The sequence below is a fragment of the Arachis stenosperma genome, chromosome 1, assembly GCF_014773155.1.
Source record: "Arachis stenosperma cultivar V10309 chromosome 1, arast.V10309.gnm1.PFL2, whole genome shotgun sequence".
Classification (NCBI taxonomy): domain Eukaryota; kingdom Viridiplantae; phylum Streptophyta; class Magnoliopsida; order Fabales; family Fabaceae; genus Arachis; species Arachis stenosperma.
In genome coordinates, this window is record NC_080377.1 from 29055819 (window position 1) to 29079542 (window position 23724).

The 23724-nt window shown below is 33.7% G+C and overlaps 1 long non-coding RNA gene and 1 other non-coding gene across 3 annotated transcripts; one reads left to right on the forward strand and one right to left on the reverse strand.

Moving 5' to 3' along the window:
• Positions 1-1959: 1959 nt before the first annotated feature.
• LOC130964171 (uncharacterized) lies at positions 1960-19938 on the reverse strand. 2 transcript variants are annotated; one of them, XR_009080377.1, is made up of 4 exons: positions 19383-19938; positions 19214-19281; positions 18948-19108; positions 1960-3158 (listed from the first exon to the last, which is right to left on the reverse strand). It is a non-coding gene; the product is annotated as an uncharacterized LOC130964171 (long non-coding RNA). The 2 variants fall into 2 exon arrangements; XR_009080326.1 differs by lacking the exon at positions 1960-3158 and adding an exon at positions 14137-16169 and having other exon boundaries at positions 19383-19935.
• A 1386-nt stretch (positions 19939-21324) lies between these two features.
• LOC130948904 (small nucleolar RNA R71) lies at positions 21325-21432 on the forward strand. Its single transcript, XR_009073292.1, has one exon. It is a non-coding gene; the product is annotated as a small nucleolar RNA R71 (small nucleolar RNA).
• The last annotated feature ends 2292 nt before the right edge of the window (positions 21433-23724 follow it).

Consider the following 23724-nt stretch of genomic DNA (forward strand, 5'->3'; position numbering starts at 1 on the left):
ATAAGGATGTAGAGGTAGGAGTGTGATTGCAAAGCAGACGTTACAAGGTAGGCTCAATGCAAAAGTTAGCATGGGTCAATCATGTGATAGAAGGGCAAAGCATCAAAGGCTATAAAACAGGATGGAGTTAAAACGACGTGCTTAACCTCCGCACACTAATCTCATATCAACCTCAAAGTTTCAACTTTCCAACTCCATCAAGCACTTTACAATCCCAAATTCGATCATTAGCCTGACAACCACAAATCCGTTCGCAAGGAACAAAACGCCCACAACTCATACGTTGCACACCTACCGCTTCAACTTCCATATACACATCACGTCTTATAGAACTAACATATCGCGTTACTACGTTTGCAAGTCGCACGTGATATCAAAACAATTCTCGAGTCTACTCAGAAGGATACAAGATTTAAAAAGGAGAGTCAAGTGTCAAGGATAGTACTCAAAGATTTGAGAGAATGTATCCAATTCCAAATAAACAAGGACACTCAAGCAATGAAGTTTGCTAGACTCAATTCAATTGACAACTTCAAAGATAACCCTTAGGTCAAAGAAGTTCAATAGGATCAATAAGAAGAAAACCAGCACATCAGTTTGAAACAAACTCAAGCTGAGTCGAGGAAGCATGAGATTTACAGAAGAGAATATTTCAAACCCAAGACAAAACTCACAGAACTTAAGAGCATGATTAAAATACTTCCAAATACATTGTTCTTAAAAGAATCGAAAACTTGCGGAAAAATCACTTCGCAGTTTAGAAGAAAGTCAAGTAAGAAACATTCTTCAAGAGAGTAACAAAAGCATAATCGTGTCTTTGCTTTAATGCAAATTCATGTTGAAGTAGACCTTGTAGAGTTCTAAAACAAAATACACACAAGTTTGGCTAAGAGCTAAAATATTTTCTCAAATATGTTAGAAAGATAATTAGGTGTACAATCTTAATCAAAAGCAATCATAAAACTCGGAAGAGAAATCGAATGCTCGTTCAAAAATTCTCAAAATCCATATTCAAACAAGCGTGTATAACATTTATAGCGAGGACAAAAGAGGAAGTTAAACTCTCTTTAGAAAATAAATTCCGAGATAAAATTTTGCTTACAATTTGGTAAGAAAACAAGTGATGCGTTACAAACGAACAGGTTTCCATTAAGCAAGGAAACTTTTCAGAACTTCATTTAAAATAGCGCATGCCAACTTTAAATTAATTTCGTCAAAATTGAACAACGGTTTCAATCTTAATCAAGCAACAGAAAATAAATTCCGTTTAGAATTTACTCAAAGCGAATTCAAAACTTCCTTAAAAGTTTAAAACAAGACTCCAAAAGTATACTTGAAATCACCATTTCCAAAAGGATATTCAAGAATATTAGGATGTACTTAAGAAGGAGTCAAGCCATACAAGAAAGAATCTTAAACCAAAGTAGTTCAAACAAGATTCACTAGGCATGAGTCATCAAACAAGCTTTCCATTGATCCAAAAGAATACTAAGCCTTAGGAAAAGACCAATCAATCATTAGAAATTTTCCAAAGATAAATCTTTGATTAAAAACTCTTGTAAGGACAATGAGAGGATAGACGATGCACGAAATTGAAACAAATCAAGCTGACTCACATAAGAGTGAGATTCACAAGAGAGTACAAACCAAGATCAATGGTAATGTTCACAAGATGTAAAAGATTAGTTAAAAACAGAATCACATATGACATCCATAGAGGTGAAAAGCTTAAGAAGGAATCAGTCCTTTCATAAGAAGAAAGCTATGAGTCCAACATTTTCAAAAGAACAACAATGACATAAACCATGTAGTATGCCAAATCAAACTCAATTCAAAATAAGTTAAGTAAAGCTTATCAAATGAGACTCAACTGGGATAAAAGTGAAAAAAATCCTTTCTTTCCAGAATTTCAAAAAAATATCCAAATACACAATCAAATAAAGATGTCCATTGGAACTATAGTAAAATTACTAGAAAAACAAATTTACTTTTAAAGTAAGTGCAATTGTGTAAACCAGTAAAAGTACAGGCAAGATATTAGAAAGAAATAGTTGTTAAACTATATAAATAATTTCAAAGTCTTATATATAGAAAAGTATATATCTAATCAACAGCAATTTATAAAATCTCAAAATTGGCTGTGATCACTGTCAAGTAAGAGAAAAACTGAATCAACAATTTCTCAAAGAATGGACTCAGAACCCGGAGTTAAAAGTCACAGCACATTAAGACAGGTTCAAAGCTATATCAAAGGATACGTGAATCAAAAAGAACTCAAACAGAGAAAGATAGATACAACAAGGATCTCAAACAAGCATATGCACTTAGGATCAAACAAGAATGCATATGAATAAGGGAATAGAGTAGAAATATCAAACTACTTTTCAAAAGGAGTAGCAAACAAGAATTTCAAGTTAGGACACGAAAGAACAGGTCGACTCGAACAAAATCCAAAACACACAACTGAATAGCCTCAAGAAATAGTTTCCAACGTTCCCAAAACCCGCGATTCGCTTTGCTCAAAACTCGTATATCGCCTATGATAACCCATTAGTGCTTTCATAGACATAATTCACTAGTATTAAGCCGGCCAAACTTAATACCAAGAATTATGCAATGCAAGACTAACGGCGTTAATCAATAGACCGTCATGTGCATAAAGCTCTAATTCTCATCATTCGACAAGACCTAATACATGACAAACGCTCAGAGTATGCAATTGAAGCATAGTCAGTCCATTCCTCAGGCTCTACAGGAAGAACTGCTCTGATACCATAATGTAACACCCTAACTACCAAAGCTCACGCTTCCGGCTGCGCGACTCTGATAGCTCGGACATTACGGCGACTCTTATACTATTTATTATTAAAATATGAGCCTGTTTAAATCTTTTTACCACAAATACCGTTCCCAAAAATACTTTCGTTCGATAACGTGTATCCAAAGAAACCATACAACTTACAAAAAACTCATAAAGAGTACATCCATATATATACATACATATACAAATAATATTACAGACATTAACCAGTACAATTCCTATCCCTCTTACAGAATATATCAAGATAAAGGCGAGGGTACAATAATAATATTCTAAAGCAATACAGAGCATCTCAATAACAATTAATTAAACTCTTCATAACTTCTGCACCCAAATCCTGAAAGGGGAAAAATGTAGGGGGTGAGAACATCATCCTCGAAAGGGTTCTCAGTAGAGGGTTTTTGGGAATTACTGTAATAGGATACATGAAGATAAACCGTACCAGTGATTAATAACCATCTTATGCCTCTTTTCAAAAACAACAGTTACAATGAAAGTAAAGACAAAAATCTTTTCTGAAAGAGGAACTGTTCAATTCTCAAAACATCAAAGCATTTCAAAAAGGTTTATCTATACTGAACCAAAATAACCTTTCATATCTTATTCCAAACCAGAACCACAAAACCGAAATCAACCATCGGTCCATCTCATTCAACCACGGCCCTAGGCCCAAACAATCCAACCACAACCAATCCACCACAATCCAACATAGTTTCAGAAGCAAACACAAGTAGGAAGATGCAAACACAAACAAACAGTTATTGCAAGTAGAACAATTAGCAGTTAATCACATAGGCAAACCAAGTACAATATGCATACCCAAACAATGTCACATAGATGCATATGATGCATGCCTGTCCCTAGTGGCTGATGATATCATCTGTCGGTTATATAGCCAACCCGACACGTCCTGGTAGCTAACCATGGACAGAAACACCCATCGCGGAGCAAGTAAGTTTGAGCTACAACCCCCTTGCTACTACCCGCTCAACCCAGAGCCAGTGGAATAACCACTACTGCGGCTACTACCCAGGCGGGTGTTTAACAGCTCAACCTGGAGCGAGTGGAATCACCACTACTACCGCTACTACCCAGGCGTCACAGTCTCTAACCTGGAGCAAGTGGGACGAACCACGACCCTTGCTACTACCCAGGTATCTCAGTCTCTGACCCGGAGCAAGTGGGACAAACCACAACCCTTGCTACTACCCAGGTATCTCAAGCATATATTCATTCAGTTCCAACCATGGATCAACATCCATCTCAGCCATCCGGCTTAATTTCATAATTCATAGTTAGCCATACGGCCCACAACTCATTCGGCAATCAGTCATAAGTCAATATCATACACAGCCATTCCGGCTCACGGTTCAATCCAGAACCAGCCAATATTCATAATCATACACAGCCATTCCGGCCCAAAACAAAACAACACTTCCACACTCAACATCATCAAATTCATAAAACCGGCATTTAAGCCATAAATCACTTTTCTCAAGCCATTTCACTTTGAAATCAAATTTCAACGCTTTTCAGCCTTGGCTTTAAAGATCTCATTTCTCAAATCATCTCAGGCTCATAAGCCAAATTTACTCAAAGTGAGTTCCCTTTTTAAAACAAAGCCACTCTCGGCATTCTCTTTCCAAAACTTCCAAAACCATGGAAAGTTAAAGATTCATTTTGGGAGCATTCAAAATCACCCATCCAACAATGGGATTTTAAAACAAAAGTTTCTTGCCAGAGTCCCAAGTCTTTAGGGAAGGTCAACTTATATAAATTCCTTAAAATTCATTGAACTCTTAAAATCATAAATCATCGGTTCAAGTAAATAAAACTGAATTTATTATAAAACCGATCATACAAAATCACAAGTTCCAACCCGGTCCAAAAATCAACTCATTTGAAACGGAACCGGTTCATTTGAATCAAACCACTTTCAGGTTTCTTTTTGGAACCCATTTTTCCAACTCTTCCAAAATGCCTCAAAATTAATTACTCAATCAAAAGTCTAGGTTCCTTTAAAAATCACTAAAAACTCCTTTTTATATTGAAATCAATATTAAAGTATCATTCTTTCCTTCAGTGATTCAAACGGTAAAAATAGTTCAGTTCTAAATAAGCCGAACTCAATGTATAAGGTTCATCAAATAAATTAAGCTTGAAAACATAAATAGCCTTTTAATAAATCAAATAACACAATTTCTCAAATCCAACCCTTTTTAAATAACCTTACAAACAAGTGTAGGATTTTGTAGAAATTTCGGCAGCACCTCCCCTAAAACTTGGACTTTTGCCACCCGGTTCGAGTCCCAACTAAACCATTTCTCATTCCTTTTCAACAGCTCAAAACCAGAAATCAATTTAAAGCAAGCTAAATCCACAATCGCCTCAGTGGCGTATCTCAAGGAAATCATTTCAAAATCAACTCAATATCAATCAATATAACTCATTTCCAAAGCTTTAAAGAAACGGTTCAATAACAAATCATTTGTCCAAAACCAAATCAATTAAAATAAACCAGGCTGAATTCAAAAGTGCATTCGACCTTTCAAATCATCAAAATAATTATCTCAAATCAAATCAATCCTCAACGAATTAAACTCGGATTCAAATCTTTAAAGAATCAACTTCAAACATTACATTTCACAAGCCGCACAACAATTCAGCCAAACCAACATCCATAATCATTCGAGTCAATCAAATAATACATAAGGCAGATACAATCACTAAATACACAATATCTCACATCAGTATCCATATGTAATAATTCCAATACATAAAACATAGTTTTTGGAAAGCGCTCCTACCTCAAAACACAAATTTCATAACCCAAACGCGTCACAGAGTCCTTTTCGCCTCAACCCGAAATCATCAACAACCGCAATCTCAGCTTCAAGTCACATCCACAATAACCATAGCGACACTAATCGCAACATACAATAATCAGGACTCGACCCCACGTTATCAAAACTCATATTCATTAACCGAACACAACAGAATAATAACGCGAGGCTTTCCGAAACATAAATACTTACTGAACTAGCGAAACGAAGCAGTTGCGATTTCGAACCGGCGGCAGCAACAGCTCCGGCGGCGGCCAGAAACTCCGGTGGATTAACTAGAAAAACCGCACAGCATCAAAACCATCTCGAAAACCCAAAAAGGCAGAAACCTCAAATGAAACCCTTACCGGCAAACATTTTCGGCGACGGCAGCAAGGTCTCAAGTGGCCGAAACTCTGCCTGGAGCTTCAGCGGTGATCCCGGAAGTCATAGAACCATCTCCGGCGGTCAGAAACACAGAAGCACAGCGTCCCCCTTTGACAGTGACTCCTGCGGCGGCCAGAACCTTTTTCCGGCGGCGGTGAGACCCCAACAGCAGCTGGGCGCAGTGGCTGGGACACCTCTGTAACGGTTCTCCTCCGGCGGGGCTCTCTCTCTTTTCCTCGCGGCAACACCGGCGACGCTGGCGGCGAGCAGGTCAGCGACTGGGTAGCGTGACTCTTTCCTCCCATCGCGGTCATCCCCTTCGCCTCAGATCTGCTCTGCGACGGTGCAGGGAAGGCGGCGCGGCTGGGCTGGGTGCAGCTTCCACGGTGATGGCGAGGCAAAATGGTGACCCAGGCTTCGCAGACAGCGGCTGAAGGGCGCGGTTTCCATCCTCCATCGCGACCTTCTCTCTCGCCTGGGTTCTGACCCGCGACGGCGGCAGCTTCACGGGTGGCAGTGGCAGTAAAAAGGGGGCTTCCTTCATGCCCGCGAGGATGACGGCGGCAGGACGGACGGCGAGGCTGATCGCGGGAGGCGCGACGGCGACTGCGACGGCAGTGAGCTCCGGGCTGTGGCGCAGTCCCTGCCTCTCTGACTCCCTTTCTGCCTCAGTTTCTTTCTTTCATGGAACTGGGAAGCCTTGTGCGTTGCGTTCTGTTGGGGAGAGGGGGAAAGATTTGCTGCTATAGCTGAGTGTATTGGTTTGAGGAAGGAGAAGTGTTGCTGCTGCTGTTAGAAGAGAGGGGAAGCAGTAGTTGGGGGAAATCGGGTCGGGTTAGGGTTTCCAAGGTTAGGGTTTCATTTTTGAAAATTAGGGTTAGGGACATTTTAGTAATTTCACTTAAAAATAGGTATAATGTAGTAATTAGAAATAAATTCTAATTCAACAATAATAGTGTATAAAAATACTATTTGTTCATCACTTTCACAAATTATTTTCAATAAAATGTCCCAACCAAATAATTAGAAATAATATACTCAATTTCTTCCTTTTTCCAAAATAGCAGTAATAATATTTAAAAATATTATTTATCTAATCATATAAAAATCCTTATTATTTCATAACCATCAACTTTATACTTCAAATATAGAAAATAATCCAATAATTATAAAATTGGATAATAATTACAACTTATCTCAAATCCAATAAATCAAAACTTGCCTTAATTATCTTTAATAAAATAATCTCTGAAATTAAGGCTATAAATAACTGTAGGATTTGAGACTTGATCATAATAAGACTTTTCAAATATTCTGGGTCTTACAGTAACCAAACCATGTACAACCCTAGTTCCAGCTCAATCAAAGAGAAATATTTACATATTGATATTTTTGTTAATTTTAATGTTAAACCAAAAGTTAATAAGATAACTTGTTATTATTTATAATTAATAGTTATGTTACACATCCAAGTTTTTTTAGTAATTAAGTTTAATTAAATTAGTCTAAACCAACAAAAATTAATTTCATTAGTGGAGCATGAATACACACTCCAACTACATAAAACAGTTCTGGCATTCTTCTTCTTGTTCTTCTCCTCCTCCTCCTCCTCCTTCTCCTCTTCCTCCTCCTCCTCCGCGTTTCTCTTGCTTTTTTTGGGTTCCTTCTTCTTCTTCTTTTTCATGTATTTTCTTCTCATTGTTGTTCTTTTATTGTTATTACTGCATTTTTTTCGTTCTTTTCCTCCTCCTCTTCCTAGTGATTTTGTATCATTATGCTTTTTTTTATTTTTTTCTTATTTTTATTCTTGATAAGAGAGTAAATGAGAAGGTAAAACAAGAAGAAAAAAATGAACAAGAAAAGAAGAAAGAGAGTTTTAAATGATCATTAAGTAATTTTGGTGCATTCTGAATTTAAATAAGGTGAACTTTTTGTTGTGTTTGTTTTTAATTTGAGTTTGTTTGTATGTCGTCATCATTAAGTAATTTCGGTGCATTCTGGATTTGAATTTTGGTATATTCTAAATTTAAATAAGGAGCACTTTTAGTCTGAACTTATTTTAAATTGAGTTTGTTTGTGTGTTGTCATCATTAAGTAATTACGGTGTATTTTGGATTTAAATGAGATGTACTTGTAGTCTAAACTTGTTTTAAACTGAGTTTATTTGTGTGTCGTCATTATTAAAGAATTTTGGTGAATTTTGAATTTGAGCTGTTATAAATATAAAAGGAAGACAATGATAATGACAATACCGATAATAAAAGAGAATGAGGAAAAAGGAGAAGGAGAAGAAAAAGCAGAAGCAACAACTTCTTCAAGTATGTTAAAAGTCATCCAAACCTTTGGGACAAACGAACACAAAAAACACCAAAAACTTATAAGCACGACACTGAAAATAATTCTATATTACATCAAATTGTGTTTTAAAATACATCGAAACTACAATTAAATGTAACATAAATAGATTCATCGAAAAAACAATTCAAAACTCCAATATTCTATTCAAATTTAAACATTCAACTATGAACACTGATTTTTACAAAGAAAAACAAAATTATTCAACTCATAGACAAAACAACTACACCAGCATCAACTACTAATGAACTACATTAACGAGGTTCGAATCAAACCTCGTCCACTTGATTCGTTTTAAAACAATAATCCAATTCGTCCTAGTTCAACTGACAGTGTGAACTTACATCATTCATTGTTTTCGAAAATAAAATACCTGTTCAAACCTGATTTCATAGCTTCATTTCAAAAATATTTGATCCAAATCTTCAAATCAGATCAAAAGTATTGATCGTGAACGAAGAGAACGCAGAGAACGAAGAAAACACAGAGAAAAAAGAGAATGTAGAAAAGAAAGAGAACACAAAGAACATAGAAAACATTGAGAAAATTTGAAAAAAAAAAAATAAAATCAGCATAGAAAAGACAGTTATATATAGTCACGCATTAAGTCAAAAAGTTGTTAAAGATAGTAGCGTGTGGAACTAAATTAGTTTATAATAATTTGGTTGGATTTAATTAATTAAATAACTTAGATGTAGAGTTTTATTAATTATTATTTTGATGTGAAGACAAATATAATATTTTAATAGAGACAAGTATACATACATCTACATATGTTTTTAATAATTTTGTAAAATTTTAATGGGAAAATACACATGTTAAACTCGAGGTGGGTAGTATTGGGCCTTTTTCTAAATTAATGGTGCTTAGCATAAAGGGCACAAGGCATTTTAAAGCTAACTCATGATAGTTTGTTAGGTTTTATATGCTAGTGTCTACTCAAGCTGAATTGCTTGCTTGAAGGTATTAGTAAGCATATAGTAAAAATCTCTTGTAGTCTATAGTGATTTACTAAATTATCTGATTTTAAATATTTGTTATAAATCATTGTAGGTTGCAGGAAATTATTTACAAAACGTAATTCTTAATATCTTGCAGCAATTTACATAAATAGAAAAAAAAAAAGATAAATTTATAACAAGAATTTCTTTAAGACAATTTGGCAATATAACATGTTAATCATTTGTTTTAAATGAATAAAAAACCCGTCGCAATTGGCCGGGAATGTGCGCATATGAATTGCGTGTTTTAATAACAACGACAAAATGAACTCAATAATTGAGCTCACCTAGTTATTTTAATATCATGTAGTGATAATGATTTTCAGATATTTAAACTATAACAGGAGTCATATGTTCACAGTTATGTTGTCACGTTCAAAAACATTTTTATGCAGCAACTCTGATCTAGCTAAAAGAATTAGTTAACTAAACGGGTTATTTTAGTATGTTATATTATGGTAATTACGATAATTATAATATTTTTTAAAAACTGTTACTTGAAAAGATATTATCCTACCATAATATAATAATATTATAATTCATCTAATTAAATACTAGCATATCTTTATAAATAGTCACTTTAGTACATAAATGCTAATACAACACATACAATCACGTAACTAAATTCGTATCTTTCTCTAAGTATGAAATATTAAAATAAAAATTACGAAGATACACTCATATTTGATAAGTGAGATGTGAATATATTTATTATGTCTTGAAATATTAAATTATATATTTTATATGCTTTTTATTTCCGTCTATTTTTTTTATTTTTTCTTTTATTTATATATATATATATATATCAATTTTTCATAGTTATATTTTTACTATTATATTTTTTTTTCTAAATTTTGTACGGAAAAAGAATAAATTAAATTTTTTATAATTAGTTTTATTTTATATTTAATCTATTATATATTACTAATTTTATAACCAAAATGTATCACATATTATTCTCTTATTACAATTGAAATCAAATCTTTTTCTTCCAAAATTAAAGAATTCTCTCATATTCTCTTTCTTTTGTTCTGTCTCTCTCATTCCTTCACTCTCATTTTATTATCAATGACTAATTATAAATTTGACAATCAAAATATACAACATGACATTTTCTAATTACATTTAAATTAAACTAAAATTAAAATTAAAATATTAAAATTGAAATAGCTATATTATATATTATTTTATATATTACTAACTAATTTAATAACTAAAATATGTCAAATGACACTCATTAAAATTTAGAGAAAATATTTTTCTCTAAAATTAATAAACCTCCTCATTCTCTTACATTTTCTTATCTATTTCTCTCTCTTTTTTCCATTTCTCTCTATCCTTCCCATTCTATATATAATTCATAATTTATATTTTATATTAGTAATTTGACAAATCAAAATGTGTCACCATATATTTTTTCATTATAATTAAAATAAAAATTTTTCTTAACTTCCAAAATTAACAAACTCCCTCTTTCATTCTTTTTCTTTATCTTTCTCTTTTTTTTCTTCCTTTTCTATTTTTTTCTACCTTTTTGTTCTACAAAAATAAAATTAACAAGATAATATATTTAAATAAAAAATATTACTATGTATACTTTTTTATTTAGTTTTAAATTTTTACTGCTTATCTTTCGAATCTATATCTTCACTTCTTTTTTTTTCAAATATTTATTACATATAATTTAGAGAAAATACTAATATTGTGATTAAAAGTTAGAATCAAGATTCAATTGGTTAAACAAAATAGATTTAATTTAATTTTATAATTATCAATATAAATTTTTATTATGCTAATATCTAATTATATTTTTATATATATAGAGAATAAAATACCATTTTTAAATAGCAAGTATAAAAATTAATTATTTCTATTTGTGCAATAGACTTAACACATAATCAAATATAAAAGTATACACGTTAAATTATTTCAAATTTTAGATAACGAATGTTAAAATTAATTATTAATAAAAAATAAACTCTTTCATATGAAAAGAATAAATAAAAAATTTATTATTTATTTTTTTTATTTATAGAGATCCTGATCTTCTTAGTCTACCAAAAGTCAAATTCTTTCTTCTCTCTCCTCTCTCCTTTTACTTCCGTCACGTCATTCGCAAAGAAGAAAAAGAGAAAAGAAAAGTGCAAAAGCTATGAATGTTGGATTGTGATTGCAATTGTGCTTGGTGCTGTGATAGAATTGATTGTAATTAGGTATGGTAGATGATTGAATTATTGATTGTTGGTTGTTGAAATGGTTGTTTGGTATATTGCTATGGCTATGAAAGTGACTTGAGATTAGTAGAGGATTGTGGTTTCGACTGATTATGTATAAATGGTTGAGACTAAGATAATCATTTGATATATTTGATACTGGATTGAGAATTGTTGAAGAATTAGGGCCTAAAAGACTGAACTATTATTAAGAATCTGGTTTTCAAAATAGAAAGGTTACTTTGATGACGGCCTAGTAATTTGCTAGTGATCGAAGTGGTATGAGAGTAAAATCTGAGTAAACTTCAATAAGTGTAGTTGTTAGGATTTAAATTTGAAGGTTTCGTATTAACTGAAGATTTAGTTATGATTTTTCAAAGTTAAGCTTTAAAATCTGAATTTCTGCATTACCTTTAAGTGAAGACTGTAACTTTGAAAGACTGTAACTAATTCTGTGATGAACGGAATTGCGTGGAACCAAGTCCTGGTTAAATTTGGGAATAATTGGGACTGAATTGGAGAGTTTGAGACCTTTTCATTAAATATAAGATTTATGGTGAATTTTTGAGTAATGGTTGCGGGTTCTGATTTTTACTGCAGAATTTTTGGAACAGCAGTAACTTGTTGGCTCTGCTGTGAATGTTCTGAATTGAATTTTGAAGCGAAACTAATTTTAAATGAAACTTTAGTACTATTATTTTAATGCTGTAAAATTTCAGAACAATTGGACTTATAGTTTTAAAGATATGCATTTTTGAAAGATGATGCATTATGCAGAAAAAACCAGATTCTGTTTTCTTAAATCAGTAACTTTGAGAATTTATAATTTTTGATCCTGGATAGATATTGAGATGCAACCAATTGGAGGTGAAAATTAAGTATGTTTAGCATATGTGACTTAAATTTCAGGGCTATCCATGTTTTAATGAGTAAGTTATGGGACTTGGAGGAAGATAAGTTCATTAACTTTTAAAGCAGAATTCTGCAGCAAATTAGTCAACTTCCAGGTTATATAGCTTCTTCATTAAAAATGATATTGACCTGAAACCAATTGGAAAAGAAACTTGGATGAGTGAAGTCGTACTGTATTAATTTTCAAAGTCATTGGATTTAACGTGGATTTTAAATTGAATTTTGAATGCCACATGCTGCTGCTGTTTTTCTGGTTTTATGCACTGCAGAGCAATCTCGGTTTTTCCTTTATTCCTAAGGCTAGAGAAACCAGAAAATTATGATCTTTGGTTTGTTAGAAAGGAAACGAAGCCATAGCAGTAGAATTACGGTGACTACAACAACAGGGAAGATAGCTTCCTCCTCTACCTCAGCTCGTGATTCCGGCGGCGGCGGCGGCGGCGGAGCATCCTTCAACGACGCTGGCTAAGAGAACACCCACCACCACACGTTCTTCTCCTCCTCCGGTTGTTCACGATTCTCCCCCTCCTTAACCTAATCGACGACGCAGCTTCGGAGATGATAGTGGCGGTCTCCATGGTGACGGTTGCTGCGAGCTCGACGGCAGCTGAACCAGCAGCAGAGGCAACGCATGGTAGCGACAACGATGAGTGAGTGAACGTCTCCTTCGATCTCTCTCTCTCTTCGCGGTTTTGCTTCTCTTCTTCTCTGGCTCTGACGACAGCAACGGCAACCGGCACAAGGAGCGGCACAGCGCGGCGATCCTCCTTCCTCTCTTCCTACTCTGTTCCGTCACTCTCTCTCCCTGTTCTCCGTTTTTCCCCTGCCTTCCCTCTTTCCCCTTCCTTTCTTTTTCCTTTCTGTTTTCCCCCTCGAGCTCCCCGTTCCCTTTCTTTCCCTTTCTGATTGTAGATTTAGGGATTTAGTATATGAAAGAGGAATTTGTGGTATTAAGATTAAAATTAAGATTTTATAAAAGAATATGGATAGATATGAATAGATATTTTGATAAAATTGGAAGGAAGAGTACTTTTAAAATCAAATATACTCTCTTAAAATATTTAAGAACATCATTTATCAACATATTGCTAAGTGGAATTAATTATTTCTAATTTAAATTATAAAATAAGCATATTAATCACATTTTTATAAAATATAGTTTAAACTTAATACTAATTATTCAAATTAAATGATATAACTTTTTATTATTTTTCTATCACCGAAAGTTTAATTTCAATTTACAAAATGTCTATTTATGATAAAATTACTTAAATTAAATATATAATACTTCCATTACTAAATTTTATTTCCAAAGCATATGAAGTAACCAATTATAAAAATTACATAAGAATATTAATTAACATAAACTCCAAATATTAATAGAATAAATCGTAACTTTTTCAGGATAAAAGTTACTTAAATTAATTGTACAATTCTTTCTTATTTTTCAATTACTAAAATTATACAAAATATTTTATTATAATAAGATTACTTTAAAATATTAATTGATTCAAAATAAAACTATCTCCGAATCTATTTAATTAGTTCTAATAAAATAATTTCTAAAATTATAAAGGTTAAACTCAATAAGGTAAAATCACAATTTATTTACATCTAGATTTTTCAAAAATGAGGGATGTTACATTCTATCCAACTTACAAAAATTTTCGTCCTCGAAAATTGATATAAAATGAAGAAAAGATTTATATTCACATCCCCTTTTGAATATTTTAAAGGCTCCAAGAAAATCATATCACATAAACATAGAAGAAAATATACTAGGTAATGCTAGAGTTGATAAAGTAACTTAACATAAGAAAAATTTTAAAATCCAAAATCAAATAGGTACATATTCGTTCACAACTTTTAACAAAGCATGATCACTTCCTCTCATCGCCTCAAAACTCCATAACTCCTTATAATTTCGTAGACTAACCAAATTCACTCTCCGTACGCACAAATCGTGTCCCTAAGAACTAGCGCATATAAAGAATACGAAACATGAGAAGAGAAAGACAAACGGCATGAAAGGTTTATGTGAGAAATTGGAAGAATACTCAAGTTCTCAGTTGAACAAGATGGTATTTCGCCAGGATTTGAAGGAAAACGTGAAATCATCAACAAACAAGGATATATAAACAATGAAATGGAGAATAAAGGGAATTAATTCAAGGCTTAGGAAGAAATTTTGAATCGAACAATTTCAATATGAACATCATAGGAAAAATAGTACAACAATTTTGAATAACTTAAATTTGAAATAGAGGGTATTAGTTTATCTTTTTCAAAAGAACATATATAAATCCAACATTTTTCAATGTACTAAACTTAGTATAAATAGTATGTTATATCGATTTAATTTTCAAATCAAAACAAATCATGCATGGTTTGTAAACTAAAGCTTGGAAGATACTTAAGTACATAGCTATAGAATTATAGTAAAGATGGAAGAAAATCAGCTTCTATTTAAAGAATGAATTCTGAAATAAATTTTTCTATAAATCAATAAAAGATAAGTGGTATATCACAATTAAACAAAATTAAACTACATAAAGAAGCTTCAGAGTTTATGTAAGAAAGTCTAGGCTGAATTAAAACAATCCCATCAAAATTTAAGCAAGGGTTGTGGATACAGTCAAGTAAGAAAAGATTTGAATTGAAATTTTTCTCAAAGAAAATCTGAAATAAATACTCAGAAAGGAAATTACAAGAAATGGTATGTTACACTGAAATGAATCCAAGTTCAGAACAAGGAGCATAGAGTTTGTAAGGTAAAGATAAATGTTTCAAAAGATTCAAACAACAACCAGGTACAGAGTCAAGCAAGGACATGCACGAATGATAATACAAGATTAGCAAGAAAGAGATCAGAAATTAGAAATTCTAATACAATTGGTAGAGAAAGAAATAACGCTAAGCACGAATAAAGACGATACGTCGAAACGGAGCTAATCTCTAGAACTTAGTTTCTAACGTCCCCAAAACCTCGTGATTCGCATTAACCTATCACTTCTATTTCGTCTATGATAACCCATTAGTATTTCCATATACATAAATCATTAGTATTAAGTTGGCCAAACTTGATACCATGAGGTATGCAATGATAAACTAATAGCGTTAATCACAAGACAGCCATGCATATAAAACACAAAATCTTGTCATCAGAACAAGTTAGAAAGCATGACAGACACTCAGAGTATGCAATGAAGCATAGTCAGTCCACTCCCAAGGCTCTACAGGAAGGACTGCTCTGATACCATATTGTAACATCCCTTCCAGCAAAATACCTTGCTTAAGTCAGGGTATTTCTACTAGAAAGAACGTTACGTGACCTTTTCTAATATTAACTACTTAATTACTGAGCCTTTATATCGAGTTCGCATTTTAGTTTTAAGAAAATTCCGGAAAATTTTGTTTTTATTCATTAAAGACATGTATCAAGGATAAACATTGCAAATAATAATAACAATCACAGAGGTATTATTATTAGTAATTCTTATACATAGGAAGTCATATACACCCAAATACAATACCTACCCCTCTGATAAAATAAAACTTCAAAGGACAAGAGCGAGGGGACTCTATGAAAGCAATTAAAACCATAAAGAAAACCTACTAATCGCTCGTAGCTTCAAATTGCGTCTTCAAACCTGTGTCACTGAAAGGGTGGAAAATTTGGGGTGAGAACCAAACCACATGTTCTCAGTAGAGGTCGAGAATGCCGTGAAAGTAAAGAATAAAGCGCAAATAGTTAATTTCATTCAGATACATCTAAAAGAAAATTAACCTTCTTTAAAAGTATTAGTTAATTATTCAAAATGCCAGACCCATATTTTCTTTATAAAACTCTTAAAAGTTTCCTAGACTGTATGAATGACCAACCTGTTCCAAGCATAGGTTCATTAAGTCTATGCTGAACCAGTTTGATACTTTATACAAAACTAGACCTCAAGCATACCAGTCACGGCCTCAGGCCCAAACAGCTCAATCAACATCCAATCACTACATTCCAAGCAATCAGTTACAAACACAGGTAATGGGGTTCAAACACAATCAAGAGCATTTATATCAAGTATAGCAATTAGCAGTTACACAGGATTATTCACTTAGGCAAGCCAATTACAATATCCACACCCAAACAATGTCACATAGATGCATATGATGAATGTCTAGTCCTAGTGCAGGCCATAAGCTCATGTGTCGGTTGGCTGCCCGCAATCCCGACATTTATCCGGTCACGAGTAATCCCGATTTTCCGAATACGATTTTCCGTTCCTAAATAAATGCGCATATGATAATAGCCGCTCATTTGAGACAGCCTCTGCTTACAGCAGGAAAATATATATATACTCTGCTCTGCTCTGGGGAAGCGGAAAATGGCTGTAGGTAACTTAGTTTCCCTACAGAAACTCTGGGTTGCATTAAGCAACTAGTATATATTAAATATAGCTCTGGGTTGCATCAAGCAACTAATATATATATAGCTCTGGGTTGCATCAAGCAACTAAAATATAGATATAAATATCTCTTTATTATATTACTCTTCTCTTTATTTCTCTTTACTTTGTTCTGGTTTCTCTTTTCTCTGTTCTGGTTTCTCTTTTCTCTATATCTCTTTACTTTCTCTGAATACTCAACGATCTCATATACCAAATAATCTCTTCTTAAAAGAATCATTGAAGTTTCTATCATTAAATAAGCCTTAAATATTTATTTTGATTAAGTCCTTATACTTTTATAAAAATTCGGACATAATCTCCTCTGAAAATAGGACTTAACCACCCTTACGGGTTCAAACCAAACAATTCACTTTACTCTTTTCAACCTTTCCAGCATCACATCAACTCAGAATCAAGCAAAATTCCACATTGAATCAGCCATATAGCACTAAGGTTCATCTTTAGTTTTATAAACTCATAACTGTCACTAGGACATCCTCAATACTCTATCTTCTTTTCTGTTTTTAATATAGCAAATAAACTCGGAATTGTGCAAACTTTATGTCCAGGCGTTCGTCTTGAAATAAGCTTTCTAACAAACCAAAGATCATAATTTTCTGGTTTCTCTAGCCTTAGGAATAAAGGAAAAACCGAGACTGCTCTGCAGTGCATAAAACCAGAAAAACAGCAGCAGCATGTGGCATTCAAAATTCAATTTAAAATCCACGTTAAATCCAATGACTTTGAAAATTAATACAGTACGACTTCACTCATCCAAGTTTCTTTTCCAATTGGTTTCAGGTCAATATCATTTTTAATGAAGAAGCTATATAACCTGGAAGTTGACTAATTTGCTGCAGAATTCTGCTTTAAAAGTTAATGAACTTATCTTCCTCCAAGTCCCATAACTTACTCATTAAAACATGGATAGCCCTGAAATTTAAGTCACATATGCTAAACATACTTAATTTTCACCTCCAATTGGTTGCATCTCAATATCTATCCAGGATCAAAAATTATAAATTCTCAAAGTTACTGATTTAAGAAAACAGAATCTGGTTTTTTCTGCATAATGCATCATCTTTCAAAAATGCATATCTTTAAAACTATAAGTCCAATTGTTCTGAAATTTTACAGCATTAAAATAATAGTACTAAAGTTTCATTTAAAATTAGTTTCGCTTCAAAATTCAATTCAGAACATTCACAGCAGAGCCAACAAGTTACTGCTGTTCCAAAAATTCTGCAGTAAAAATCAGAACCCGCAACCATTACTCAAAAATTCACCATAAATCTTATATTTAATGAAAAGGTCTCAAACTCTCCAATTCAGTCCCAATTATTCCCAAATTTAACCAGGACTTGGTTCCACGCAATTCCGTTCATCACAGAATTAGTTACAGTCTTTCAAAGTTACAGTCTTCACTTAAAGGTAATGCAGAAATTCAGATTTTAAAGCTTAACTTTGAAAAATCATAACTAAATCTTCAGTTAATACGAAACCTTCAAATTTAAATCCTAACAACTACACTTATTGAAGTTTACTCAGATTTTACTCTCATACCACTTCGATCACTAGCAAATTACTAGGCCGTCATCAAAGTAACCTTTCTATTTTGAAAACCAGATTCTTAATAATAGTTCAGTCTTTTAGGCCCTAATTCTTCAACAATTCTCAATCCAGTATCAAATATATCAAATGATTATCTTAGTCTCAACCATTTATACATAATCAGTCGAAACCACAATCCTCTACTAATCTCAAGTCACTTTCATAGCCATAGCAATATACCAAACAACCATTTCAACAACCAACAATCAATAATTCAATCATCTACCATACCTAATTACAATCAATTCTATCACAGCACCAAGCACAATTGCAATCACAATCCAACATTCATATAATCAATTAATTACTCAGCTATTAATACTATTTGCAGTTATTCAGTAAACCTTGTTGGCATTCCTAAATTAAAATCATTTTAAACCCCCTACCTCGATGTCGCAATTGCAGAATTTAACGCAATAGTTCCTTTTATTCCTAATTTGTGGCAGCAACCGCAACAGTGACGCCGATGACCCTCTGCAGCAGCGATGTCATCAACAATCGCGATAACAGTGGCTAGATGGAAACAAAAACATTTTTGGGATTTTTCCTATAACAATGAAGCGGCAAGCAGAGATAACAATAATCAAAATAGGTTGTGAGTGATACAGACTCAGATACAAGGATGAAGGAGGCTATGGTAACCAAGCAATACCAGGGCAGGGCTGAAATAGTTCATAGCAGCAACGATTCTTTCGGAAAATCGATCGTCACAGTCCACAGCTGCAGCAGCTTAATCAGTAATTAAAGAAAACAAGGAAACGAAGCCATAGCAGTAGAATTACGGTGACTACAACAACAGGGAAGATAGCTTCCTCCTCTACCTCAGCTCGTGATTCCGGCGGCGGCGGCGGCGGCGGAGCATCCTTCAACGACGCTGGCTAAGAGAACACCCACCACCACACGTTCTTCTCCTCCTCCGGTTGTTCACGATTCTCCCCCTCCTTAACCTAATCGACGACGCAGCTTCGGAGATGATAGTGGCGGTCTCCATGGTGACGGTTGCTGCGAGCTCGACGGCAGCTGAACCAGCAGCAGAGGCAACGCATGGTAGCGACAACGATGAGTGAGTGAACGTCTCCTTCGATCTCTCTCTCTTCGCGGTTTTGCTTCTCTTCTTCTCTGGCTCTGACGACAGCAACGGCAACCGGCACAAGGAGCGGCACAGCGCGGCGATCCTCCTTCCTCTCTTCCTACTCTGTTCCGTCACTCTCTCTCCCTGTTCTCCGTTTTTCCCCTGCCTTCCCTCTTTCCCCTTCCTTTCTTTTTCCTTTCTGTTTTCCCCCTCGAGCTCCCCGTTCCCTTTCTTTCCCTTTCTGATTGTAGATTTAGGGATTTAGTATATGAAAGAGGAATTTGTGGTATTAAGATTAAAATTAAGATTTTATAAAAGAATATGGATAGATATGAATAGATATTTTGATAAAATTGGAAGGAAGAGTACTTTTAAAATCAAATATACTCTCTTAAAATATTTAAGAACATCATTTATCAACATATTGCTAAGTGGAATTAATTATTTCTAATTTAAATTATAAAATAAGCATATTAATCACATTTTTATAAAATATAGTTTAAACTTAATACTAATTATTCAAATTAAATGATATAACTTTTATTATTTTTCTATCACCGAAAGTTTAATTTCAATTTACAAAATGTCTATTTATGATAAAATTACTTAAATTAAATATAATACTTCCATTACTAAATTTTATTTCCAAAGCATATGAAGTAACCAATTATAAAAATTACATAAGAATATTAATTAACATAAACTCCAAATATTAATAGAATAAATCGTAACTTTTTCAGGATAAAAGTTACTTAAATTAATTGTACAATTCTTTCTTATTTTTCAATTACTAAAATTATACAAAATATTTTATTATAATAAGATTACTTTAAAATATTAATTGATTCAAAATAAAACTATCTCCGAATCTATTTAATTAGTTCTAATAAAATAATTTCTAAAATTATAAAGGTTAAACTCAATAAGGTAAAATCACAATTTATTTACATCTAGATTTTTCAAAAATGAGGGATGTTACAAAGAGTACTAGGAGGGAGTTCAGTAACTTTCTTGCTCAGCTGTCCCACTTGTGCCTCCAAATTCCTAATGGAGGATCTTGTTTCAGTCATGAAACTTTGAGTGGTTTTGATTAGATCAGAGACCATGGTTGCTAAGTCAGAGGGGTTCTGCTTAGAATTCTCTGTCTGTTGCTGAGAAGATGATGGAAAAGGCTTGCCATTGCTAAAGCTGTTTCTTCCACCATTATTGTTGTTGAAACCTTGTTGAGGTCTCTCTTGATTCTTCCATGAGAAATTTGGGTGATTTCTCCATGAAGAATTATAGGTGTTTCCATAGGGTTCTCCTAGGTAATTCACCTCTTCCATTGAAGGGTTCTCATGATCATAAGCTTCTTCTTCAGATGAAGCATCCTTAGTACTGATTGGTGCATTTTGCATTCCAGACAGACTTTGAGAAATCAAATTGACTTGTTGAGTTAATATCTTGTTCTGAGCCAGAATGGCATTTAGAGTATCAATCTCAAGAACTCCTTTCTTCTGATTTGTCCCATTGTTCACAGGATTCCTTTACGAAGTGTACATGAATTGGTTATTTGCAACCATTTCAATTAGTTCTTGAGCTTCTGTAGGCGTCTTCTTCAGATGAAGAGATCCTCCAGCAGAGCTATCCAAAGACATCTTGGATAGTTCAGAGAGACCATCATAGAAAATACCTATGATGCTCCATTCAGAAAGCATGTCAGAGGGACATTTTCTGATCAATTGTTTGTATCTTTCCCAAGCTTCATAGAGGGATTCTCCATCCTTCTGTCTGAAGGTTTGGACTTCCACTCTAAGCTTACTCAATTTTTGAGGTGGAAAGAACTTTGCCAAGAAGGCATTGACTAGCTTTTCCCATGAGTCCAGGCTTCCTTTAGGTTGTGAGTCCAACCATGTTCTAGCTCTGTCTCTTACAGCAAAAGGGAATAGCATAAGTCTGTAGACCTCAGGGTCAACCCCATTAGTCTTGACAGTGTCACAGATTTGCAAGAATTCAGCTAAGAACTGATGAGGATCTTCCAATGGAAGTCCATGGAACTTGCAATTCTGTTGCATTAGAGAAACTAATTGAGGCTTAAGCTCAAAGTTGTTTGCTCCAATGGCAGGGATAGAGATGCTTCTCCCATAGAAGTCGGGAGTAGGTGCAGTAAAGTCACCCAGCACCTTCCTTGCATTGTTTGCATTGTTGTTGTTTTCAGCTGCCATGGTTTCTTTTTCTTTGAAGATTTCTGTTAGGTCCTCTACAGAGAGTTGTGCCTTAGCTTCTCTTAGCTTTCGCTTCAAGGTCCTTTCAGGTTCAGGGTCAGCTTCAACAAGAATGCCTTTGTCTTTGTTCTTGCTCATATGAAAGAGAAGAGAACAAGAAAATGTGGAGTCCTCTATGTCACGGTATAGAGATCCCTTGAGGTGTCAGAGGAAAAGAAAAATAGAAGGAAGAGGTAGAAGAATTCGAACTTAGTGAGATAGAGTTCGAATTGTGCATTGAGGAGGAGTGGTACTCCATAAATGGAAGGATGTTAGAGGAGAGGAAGAGTTTTTCGAAAATTAATTAAAAAGATTTTAAAATCATTTTGAAAAATACTAATTGATTTTCGAAAACCAAGAGTGGAAAAGAGATCAAGTAATTTTTGAAAAAGATTTTGAAATTAGAAATCAAAAAGATATGATTAAAAACTGTTTTGAAAAAGATGTGATTGAAAAGATATGATTTGAAAACAATTTTAAAAAGATTTGATTTTAAAAATTAATGACTTGCCTAACAAGAAAAGATATGATTCAAACATTAAACCTCTCTCAACAGAAAAGGCAACATACTTGAAATGTTCAATCAAATCATTAATTGTTAGCAAGTATCTTTGAAAAAGGAAAGAAATTGATTTTGAAAACATTTGATTGAAAAGATTTGATTTTGAAAAACTTTGAAAACTTGAAAAAAATCTGAATTAAAAACAGAATCTTCCCTCTTGTGCCATCCTGGCGTTAAACGCCCAGAATGGTGCACATTCTGGCGTTTAACGCCCAATGCACTACCTTTTTGGGCGTTAAACGCCCAACCAGGCACCCTGACTGGCGTTTAAACGCCAGTTTGCCTTCTTCACTGGGCGTTTTGAACGCCCAGCTTTTTCTGTATAATTCCTCTGCTGTATGTTCTGAATCTTCAATTCTCTGTATTATTGACTTGAAAAGACACAAATTAAAAATATTTTTGGATTTTTAATAATGAGGAATAATCAAAATGCAACTAAAATCAAATAACAATGCATGCAAGACACCAAACTTAGCAGTTTGTATAATACTGACACTAACAAAATGAGAATGCATATGACAAACAACAAAAATACTCAAGACAAGAGAATTTAAAGATCAGAGCAAGGAAATCATAAAGAACATCTTGAAGATCACTTAAGACACATGAATGAATGTAAGAAGAACAGAAACATGCAATTGACACCAAACTTAATATGAGACACAAGACTCAACAAGAAACATACAATATTTTTGGTTTTTATGATTTTGTAATTTTTTTTTTGGTTTTTTTTTCGAAAATTAAGTGGAAAAGAAAATAAAGATATCAAAATTCTTAATGAGAATTCCAGGAATCATGCAATGTTAGTCTAAAGCTTTAGTCTAAAGAAATTGGACATGGCTAGCCAAGCTTCAGCAGGACATTGCATTCAAGAGCTAAATTGATGAGAATCAATCAGCTTTGGTGATGATAAGAACATCACCTTGAAACACTAGAATTCATTCTTAAGAACTCTGAAAAATACCTAATCTAAGCAACAAGATGAACCGTCAGTTGTCCATACACAAAACAATCCCTGGTAACGGCGCCAAAAACTTGGTGCGCAAAATTGTGATCACTACACAACTTTGCACAACTAACCAGCAAGTGCACTGGGTCGTCCAAGTAATAAACCTTACGCGAGTAAGGGTCGATCCCACGGAGATTGTTGGTATGAAGCAAGCTATGGTCACCTTGTAAATCTTAGTCAGGCAGACTCAAATGGGTATAGATGATGAATAAAACATAAAGATAAAGATAGAGATACTTATGTATATCATTGGTGAGAGCTTCAGATAAGCGTATGA